At 36.9% G+C, this 9889-nt stretch overlaps 1 long non-coding RNA gene across 1 annotated transcript; it reads left to right on the top strand.

The window, feature by feature from the left end:
* The first annotated feature begins 2277 nt into the window (after positions 1 to 2277).
* Positions 2278 to 6483, top strand: LOC121376279. The gene is made up of 3 exons (XR_005958430.1): positions 2278 to 2394; positions 4467 to 4641; positions 6299 to 6483. It is a non-coding gene; the product is annotated as an uncharacterized LOC121376279 (long non-coding RNA).
* The last annotated feature ends 3406 nt before the right edge of the window (positions 6484 to 9889 follow it).

Genomic DNA, 9889 nt, shown 5'->3' on the forward strand with positions numbered 1-9889 from the left:
GTGTTGAGTGCGTCGTTAAATAAAATATTTCTTTCTTTCTTTTTTTCTTGATTGGAACGAGAAATAGCCCATTGGGCCCACCGAGGGGGATTGAGACCAAACAGACGCGCATCAAGCGAGCGCTTTACCATTTTTCTTTCTTTTCTTCTTTATTGGAACGAGAATTAGCCCATTGGGCCCACCGAGGGGGATTGAAACCAAACGGACGGCGCATCAAGCGAGTGCTTTACCATTGGGCTATGTTCCGCCCCCGAAAAGTAATTAGGTCATGGTTTTGATACGCCCAGTATTGGTTGCAGGAGAGAGGTAAATGGTAACCATGGCTAAACAACAAATTAAACGTCTTGACATTGTTTGACAATGATAATGATGTTCTGAAAAAGTTTTAACAACACCACTAGAGCACATTGAATTATTAATCATTGGCTATTGGATATTAAATATTTGGTAATTTTGACATATAGTCTTAGACAGGAAACCCGCTACATTTATTCCATTATATATATTGTGTGTGTGCGTGTGTGTGTATACGAACTTTGTGTGTGTGTGTGTGTGTGTGTGTATGTATATATATATATATATATATATATATATATATATATATATATATATATATATATACACGCACGCACGCACGCACAAAATGTTTGTATTTAATTATGAAATACAAGCCCCATATTTTTTTTATCGTTCTAGGCTTGGTACCCTCCAATGGCGTACAGGATTTTATATTGAAGGGGGGGGGGGGGGCCCACACTATGTATATACATGTGTATATATGATTTTATAAAATTTAATAGTTTACAAAAAAAGAGTTTGATTGGGGTGGGGGTGGGTTCCCGTAGGCCCCCTCCCTACGCCACTGCAGGGACGGCGCATGGCCTAACACTTTTCAAAGAGGCACTTTTGTGGGTTATATTTGTTGTATCTGTGAAAATGTCCTCAATTGAATTTAAAAGGAGTCGTACCACTATATTTTACACTGCCGCCCCTGCTCTGGTACCCTCCCCCCTCACCCTTTTGAGCTCTAGTTTCGCTCGTGCCCGTCGTGGTTTTTTATTTGTTGTATCATGCGCAATCGTAGAACATGTGCCGGTGGGGATACAGGCTTGGAACAGATATGTTTAAAAAAAAAAAAAAAAAAAAAAAAAAAAAATAGGTGTCATATTTATCGACCACCTTAAATAATTGTCGTAATTCCCAGGGATGAAGTGGTCACTGCAGATCTTATCCCATCGTGATGGTCCTTTCCATTATACACGGGTTCTGTTTAAGAACCACTTCCATGCAAACCCTGTGATTGTCAATCTAATTAAAATTAGCTTGTGTGATTGTCGGTTTGTTTAAAGTTCGGAAAAACTGCTGCTTTGATAGGGCCTACATCCCAACACTCAACAATGGTTCACCATATTTTACATTTGAAAACTATCTCCAAAAGAATATTCCATCCATTCAATTCAATATAATAAATTTTTCGCGTTTTAAAGATACACGTGTTCCACCTTTCCAGTGAAATGTTTGAAAGGCTGCGAATCACGCTTTCGTGTTATGCCGGTTAGCGCATCACGGGGTCACGTGACTTGGCTCTTCGCGTCGACAAGCGTTTTGGCAAGCGATGGGAAAAACGCGTCTTTTTATTGCGAATATATTAAAAACGGGTAAAAATGTTTACATTTATTTTATTGATACTTCATATATATTGTAAAAGCTATACGTAGATACCAAACAATAGTGAATTACGTTTTTGATAAATGTTGACCTTTAATATTTATAATATACGTAATAGGCTATTTAAAAAAAAAAATTAATTACCGCTTCTTGGTTTGTTTATATTCCTTCTCTTTTTATTTTTATCTTCTTTCTCTTCTGACTCATTTGTGTATTCGGCATGAATGTTCTGACAATGTTTCGGTTTGGTATTTATTTACACACACACACACACACACACACACACACACACACACACACACACACACACACATCTCCAAGTTCGCAGAGAATTCGTAGAATAATAAAATATATGTCATACGTGTACCTATAAAATAGCTGGGGGCTGAGGTGCTGCAGATTAAAATATGCCGAAGGCTCAGGTTTGTGTTTTTTTTACTTGAAAAATAAAAACAACCCCTAAACCGAGACATATGTTACGCTATATATATATACAAAATCAAAAATAACTGTATCATCTATCACTATTATTCTTTGATGCGGAGAATATCGTGATCTAATTCTTGACATCTCTATAATTATTATAACATTCCTTCCTTACATCTATAAAACTATATCATAATAAAACGACTCGCGGCTGACATTTATTGTGACTTAAAATATAAATACTGCAATAACCAGCGTAATAACGCACCAGCTCTTATATCACTGTAGAACGATACCTAGGTAAGTTGATTTTATTTCGAAAACATTCTGTTATTCAAACATGTTAATCAAATATAATGTTATCCAACGGACTATAGAAAGGACTGCCAAATAATGATTTAAAACAGAAGACATTCTCACATTTTCTCGAACGTCTGTCTGTCTGTCTGTCTGTCTGTCTCTCTCTCTCTCTCTCTCTCTCTCTCTCTCTCTCTCTCTCTCTCTCTCTCTCTCTCTCTCTCTCTCTCTCTCTCTCTCTCTCTCTTTTAGAACTAATTTGTGGTTCCTGAGTCATGTTCGTACGGAATACAAAATATCAGGCCCGTAGCATGGTGGACATTATTGGAGGAACCCAATTGAATGAGCGCCGAAGGCTCGAGCTACTTGTGGGATCCGGGGGCATGATTCAAAGGTTATTTGTCCGTTACTGTAACTCTCGCCGTTAATCTCGATCCGTTAGTCTCGCTACAACTGTTACATTCAGTCGAGATGTAAAGGTTATAAATTTTTTTTTTAAATATTTGTTTTGTTTAAAAAGCCAAAATTACTGGGGGACGGCCCCCCCCCCCCCTGCCCCCTCCCCTGCTACGGGCCTGGATATCAAAATAAAACAAATAGATCATGATTTTATTACTCCTCAGATTCCTTTTCTGAGTTTTATTGAGTTGGTTGGTTGTTGTTCGTTTTTATTGTTATTTTGTTGGGTTTTTTTTATCCTTTTTATATTTTATGATTCTGAGAAACCTAATTCGTACAGATAGACTTCTACATATACATAGTTTGTAATCTCGTTAATTACAGTATGATATATTTAAAGCCTTTTTTCCCCCATACTTCTTTTCTTTCTATGTGTTGAGTGCATCGTTAAATAAAACATTTCTTTCTTTCTTTCTTTTCTTTCTCTTTTTTAAAATTAAAAATATTGTTACAAAACGAATGTGGTCTGTGTCGACAATTTTTAAACAAGTTTGTTTTATGAATTCGTTTTCATAAATAACTTTCTTATTCATTGCTTGTTTAGTTACATTGTACATGGCTTAACAATGAAAGACAAATTAGGTTTTAAAAAATGAAAAACAAATTAGGTTAGGCCTACATTAATATTAATATTAAAACTACAATTTTTAAACAAGTTTGTTTTAAGAATTTGTTTTTCGTAAATAACTTCATTTCCATGGTTGGTTGTTTAGTTACATTGTACATGGCTTAACAAAGAAAAACAAATTAATATCGAGTCTTTTTCATCTTGATTAAAAAAGATATTATAAAATAAAAAAGGTACTTTTTCGTATTTTCCCAACTGGCTGCTAGAGATTTTCAAAGCTATCTTAACGCTACGATATCGTAAAACTTTTGTAAGCTGTGACGTCACAACGACGCATGCAATCGTCTACAACGGTTTTACGATATCGTAGCCCCAAGATAAAAGGAAGGAAATGTTTTATTTAACGACGCACTCAACACATTTTGTTTTACGGTTATATGGCGTCGGACCCTAAGATAGCTTCGACACGCTGGGCCCTGTAGTGTATGTACAACGAAAACGAAGACGAGAGTAGACGGGACAGTAAAAAAAAATCAAAAAAAAATCAAGGTCTCAATAATGTAGGCATAAGAATATTAGAGCAAAACCTCAAATTCAGGCAAAAATTATAAATATTCGGGCAAAATGTGCTAACCTGAGACCTTTTTGCCATGTATTTCCACCATTCGACCCTCAAAATTAGTTGTAATCCATGTAAAAAGGCGTAGTAATCGATTCGTTTGCAACCCTATATCTATGTAGGTGTTCGGTAGTAATACTAATATGAATAAATGTTGTTATCCAGATTCGGGCATTTTCGTTTAATTTGGGCAAAAGTCAGCCTGCCCCCTATAAAAATGGGAGTCCGTACGCCTATGAATGTAGGGTCTTTTCTATCTAAAAGGGCATTTTTAAATTATGAAACCGTCATGTATTCGGGTTTTTTCATGGTGGTGACATTTTACCTCTTGAAAACCCCCATCCCCACCCCCAGTTAGATGGGAGGGTATAGTCCTGTGATGAAACTCGTCTTTATTAATTCTTTAATTCATTCATTCGTTGATTTCAGACTACCAATATGCTGAAGCTATTCCTGGCACTGGTCGTTCTGGTGGCATTAGTCCAAGTATCACTGTGTCACTTGCCGTACCCGATGATCTATCCTCCGTTCCCGACATACCCGACCTTCCCCGGTGCCTTCCCCGGTGCCTTCCCCTGGTATATGCATGAAATGTTGGATTACCGTGAGTAATGATGTCACAGCTAACTAAAACCCGGACGCATATCTCTGCTATGATTCCGTAATGTATGCTGATTAAACAGGGGTAGGCGCCATCGTATACGATGCAGTGGCGTAGAAAGGTGCAAAAAAAAAAAAGGGGGGGGGGGGGAGGGGACACACACACATACACACACACACACACACACATACATATATATATATAAATATAAATATATATAAACACCATAGCTGCTGTTACTGGATCAAGAAAAGTGTGCCCACCGCTTCCTACACCAGTGCGATGGGGGTGGGGATGGGAGGAGGCGGGGGGGGGGGGGGGGGGGGATTGCCGTAGTGGAGATAATATGATACCGGGAACGACATTTGTTTGGCCGACTTAAAACAAAAAAAATGTCGGCCGTCAGTGGGAAAACAGATTTGCGCGCAAATGGCCTCAGACCACAATTAATTTCGCTATATGTTTCTATATAGCCTTAGTGGCTATAACATTTTTATTAATATCAGCAGGCCCGTGAAGTTTTGTATGTACCTTTGCCTGCATGGGGGACACACACCCTGAAAAGGACAACCCCTGTTGTCCAGCTCTTTCTCCCAGCATATTGGTTTAAACAGACACACCCTCTAAACCAGGCCGGAGTACACCCATTTTACACAAAAAGAACTACTTTTGCATGGGCCGGAATTACCACAAACAAGTCTTCAATGTCAACAAGTTACACATGTTTACAAACTACATGCTATCCCCTGTCACTTCAGTCAAACAGTTGCCACTTCATAGCTGTCTGCCATGAAATAATCACAGTCAAACAGCAGACTACTTGCGCGGTCAAACTTCCGGATTTTGGACAACCAAATGGGAAGATAACTGTAATCTGAGGCCAAATATCACAGAGATATGCGCTCTCTCGTCGGAAACGAGAACTGATTTATCGTCATCAACACCATTCAAATAGCATTGCGTTAAATTCTGGACTTTATTAAAGTCTAGACTAAGTTTTATAAGCACGGACCATGACGTTGCACTGTTTGAAGGAATCGCAGATAACGGTGTAATTACACGACTGTTCCTCATGGGGAAGGACGTAGCCCAGTGGTAAAAGCGCTTGTCTGATGCGCGGTCGATCTGGGATCGATCCCCGTCGGTAGGCCCATTGGGGTATTTCTCTTTCCAGCGTGTTTCAGATCCAAATCCCATGTGAATTTCAGAACATCGTCCAGACAGTGCACCACGACTGGTATATCAAAGGCCATGGTATGTGCTATCCTGTCTATGGGATGGTGCATATAAAAGATCCCTTGCTACTAATGGAAAATGTAGCGGGTTTCCTCTCTGAGACTATATGTCAAAATTACCAAATGTATGTGCGCCCGCCCACTATAGCGTGTATCACCCTACACATAACTACACACACCTATACACGCATTCACACACACGCACACGCATTCACACACTACACTACACTACACTACACTACACTTCACATATCGTTCCTACGGGTATGTTTTATACATTGTGTATTATACTTAGGTTTGACTTTATCTGTTTAGTTTGTTACTGTAAGTTTGTTATCGTGTTTATTGACCACAGTTAATTCATATTTTTAGTTATTTAGTTTACAGTGATGATGTGGGCTTTTTTATTATTATTCCTTTTGCAGCAAGACCAATGGGCAGATAAGCGACATGGTGGCAGACGGATCTGTTGACAGTGGTAAAGGGAAATTAGAAAGCGAAACCATCGGTGACTGCTATAAAGGGACCAATGACATTTATATAATGTGACACGCGACATTTTGGTCGTTGTGACTCACTCATTGTCGGTGTAATAAATCGATTGTGCCGACCATTGAGTATTGTTGTTATTATTGTTGTCAGTGTGGCTATGCTGACTTTTTTTTCATCAAATGTTTTAATTGTATAAAACTTGATGTACAACAATACAATGTCAATGTGCATTCCTTATTAAGTGAAACTAGGCCACTACATAATCCCCTTCTCTCCCCACCCCTCTCTGGCGTAGCCATGATTTTAATATGGCGTGTGTGTGGGGTGGCAACATGTATGTATGTATGTATGTATGTTTGTAGGCCTATGTATCTATGATTTTATAACATTTAAAAGGGTTTTTTTTCTTTTTAAATTGATTGGAGAGTCTATGGCCCCAGTGCCCCCCCCCCCCCCCATCCCCGGCAACGCCACTGACCTGTCTGCTTCTCTGCCTGTAATATATTATAATTGTAATATATTATAATTAAAACAACATAACATTGTCTACATCTCTTATAGGCCAGTACATACACTATTTAAAAGGCATTCTGTATTACAAATATTTGCAATATTGAAGTACTTCAATAATATTTTATTTAATATAATCTGAACAACAAAATCATTACGGTTTTCAGCAATGTATATGCGACAATAACAGGACTATTAATCCTTGAAACGATACATTCAACGTTGTTTGTAGGAAGACTGCCACTCCCAAGACTAGTTTGACAAATCTGAACCTGAACAAGCCAGAGTTCAGTTGACACTGGTAATCACAAGCGCTTGTGAACATAGGCGTACGGGCTCCCATTTTTGTAAGAGGGCCAGGTTGGTTTTTGCCCGAATTAAACTCAAATGCCCGAATCTGGATAACAACATTTATTGACATTAGCATTACTGACAAACAGCTATATAGGGTTGCAAACGAATCACAACGCATTTTTACATTAAGTTTGAGGGTAGAATGGTGGACATGTATGGTAAAAAGGCCTCAGGTTAACACATTTCCCCCGAATATCTCTATCTTTTTTGCCCGAATTTAAGAATTTGCTCCAGCCCTTGGGGTATAGTTTGCCCCTGTCTCGTACGCTTATGCTCGTGAAACATGGTCACAACTAGTGTTGGGAATCGATTGAAATTTTATCATCGATCATCGGTTATAATCGATTTGCATCAACCAATCAACTTTCGATTACACAATCGATTAGAATTGTATAAAGAAAAGAAGGATTTGAATAAGTGCCATGCATCTAAAATAGATATTCTATTTTGCACAAAAATATACATTTTGTTATTGTCGTGTTCACCGAGATGGACCCTACAAATCACTCATTTTACCTTTAATAGCTATTTAATATCCTTTTTCTTTATGTACACATGATAATAAATAAACACTAACCGCAACACATTTACATGATTTAAATTGGAGGATCAATTACAGATGACATTTGCTCACACAATCGAATATGGATTTTTTTTTTATAATCGATCATCTCATCGTAAACCAAACCGATCAAGTTTCGATTATAATCGATCGTTAATTTTTAGAACATCACTAGTCACAACAGTGACGACATCAGGTGTTCGCTAAAAGTGAGCGTATCTTTCCCGTCACTCGTGAGAAAAGCAATTAGTTATCCAACAGTCATCTAAACCATGAAAATTACAGGATTTTTACCAAAAAGATTTAAAAAAATAACAGTGAACGTATCTGAGAAAAGCAATTAGTTATCCAATTAGTCATCTAAACCATGAAAATTACAGGAATTTTACAAAAAATGTATGTGGTCAATATATAGTCAGAGATTTGTCGTATCGCACCATATCCTCTAACAGTCTATCATAAACGTTTTGAAACCATTCAGGATTCCTCGATTGTCATCAATATTAGCCATGATGAAACATCTTTTGCTTTCATATGCATGCCATGTTCCTCCATTTCCCTTGATATTTTAACTTTACTCGTGAGAAAAATAATTAAATCACGTTGTAAACGACATAGCCGGTTTTTTGCCAATCTGATTAAAAAATTAGCTAACGTATCTGAGAAAAGCAATTAGTGGAGCTAATTTTAATTAGATTACAGGAATTTTACAAAAAAAAAGATTAACAAAATGTATGTGGCTTTAAAATTTTGGTTTTTCAACTTTATGGATGATTCCTCTTGTTCTTAAATTACTGTTTTGCTAGTTTCGATTCATTAGATTAGCCTACTGAAAACAAAGGGTCATCCGCATACATTTTCGCTGATAAACAATATAAAAGAAAAAACAAAAAATTTTTATGTTATTCCGACAACTGTGTGGAATTAAAATTAGCTCCAGTTTAAGTAAGCAACAGCTAATTTTAACAACAAAAACAATTAAGTGACAGCTTTCAAATAAACAAGTATAAGAATAATGGATGAAAGAAAAAAATTATAATATGAAGAAAGTTTTTAAAAAGCAAGCGAACAAAGAATAGACATCCCCAAAAGTTTAAAGTTTATTTTGTTTACCGATATAGGGGGCCGAATTTACAAAGCCTGTTTATAACTTAAACGCGTGTAACTACATACATTTACAAGGCTTAAACGCGTGTAACTACATACATTTACAAGGCTTAAACGTGTGTAACTACATACATTTACAAGGCTTAAACGCGTGTAACTACATACATATACAATGCTTAAACGCGTGTAACTACATACATTTACAATGCTTAAACGCCTGCGTTTAAGAAAAACAGGCTTCGTAAATTCGTCCCTATATCCTTTATTTGCACTTTCTCACAGACACCATAATGTTTGCGTCCCATTACCTTAAAAGCATATTGTCACAGACCACTGACCTATTTAATGGTTTAACAAAGTATTACCTGAACAAAAATAATTTGATTTGTCCCTAAATGTACTTTATTAAAACATCTTCATAACCACCATACTAATTTTGTAAAAATAACTGAATTATGGCAATGGTCCATAATTCAAAAACTAAAATTGCCGAGAGGGATGACATGGATTTCACTCCATCATGGTTCAGTTAAGATGATGCGATAGCTAGATTTGGTTTTCAAATGCCTTTAAATCTCCTGTAATAAGCATAATTCGGAACGTACATTTATGTTTTATGCCTCAAATTAATTGCAGAACATTTGCCTATAATTTATAACTAAATAACATAAATAAATCCACATTATAATCATTTACACGAGACAGAAACATTGCAAAACGTCGAAAGTTTACGCGTCACAGACACGTGAATGTCAGGTTAACTATACGTCAGTCTAATCGATTTCCATCGTATAGTTTTTTCATTGGACGTATGTCATTGGTGACCTGGTCATCACCTAGGAACAGCCAGTTGTATATATATTCTTTATTCCTCTTAAAGAGAGTTGTAACAACAAAACAACAGATATACAGATATACATACAAAGAAATAATTACAGCACAGAGACAAACAAGTATACATATTAGTGAAAACTACAGAGAAGAATTAAAA

Source organism: Gigantopelta aegis, chromosome 6 (assembly GCF_016097555.1).
Source record: "Gigantopelta aegis isolate Gae_Host chromosome 6, Gae_host_genome, whole genome shotgun sequence".
Taxonomy (NCBI): Eukaryota; Metazoa; Mollusca; class Gastropoda; order Neomphalida; family Peltospiridae; genus Gigantopelta; species Gigantopelta aegis.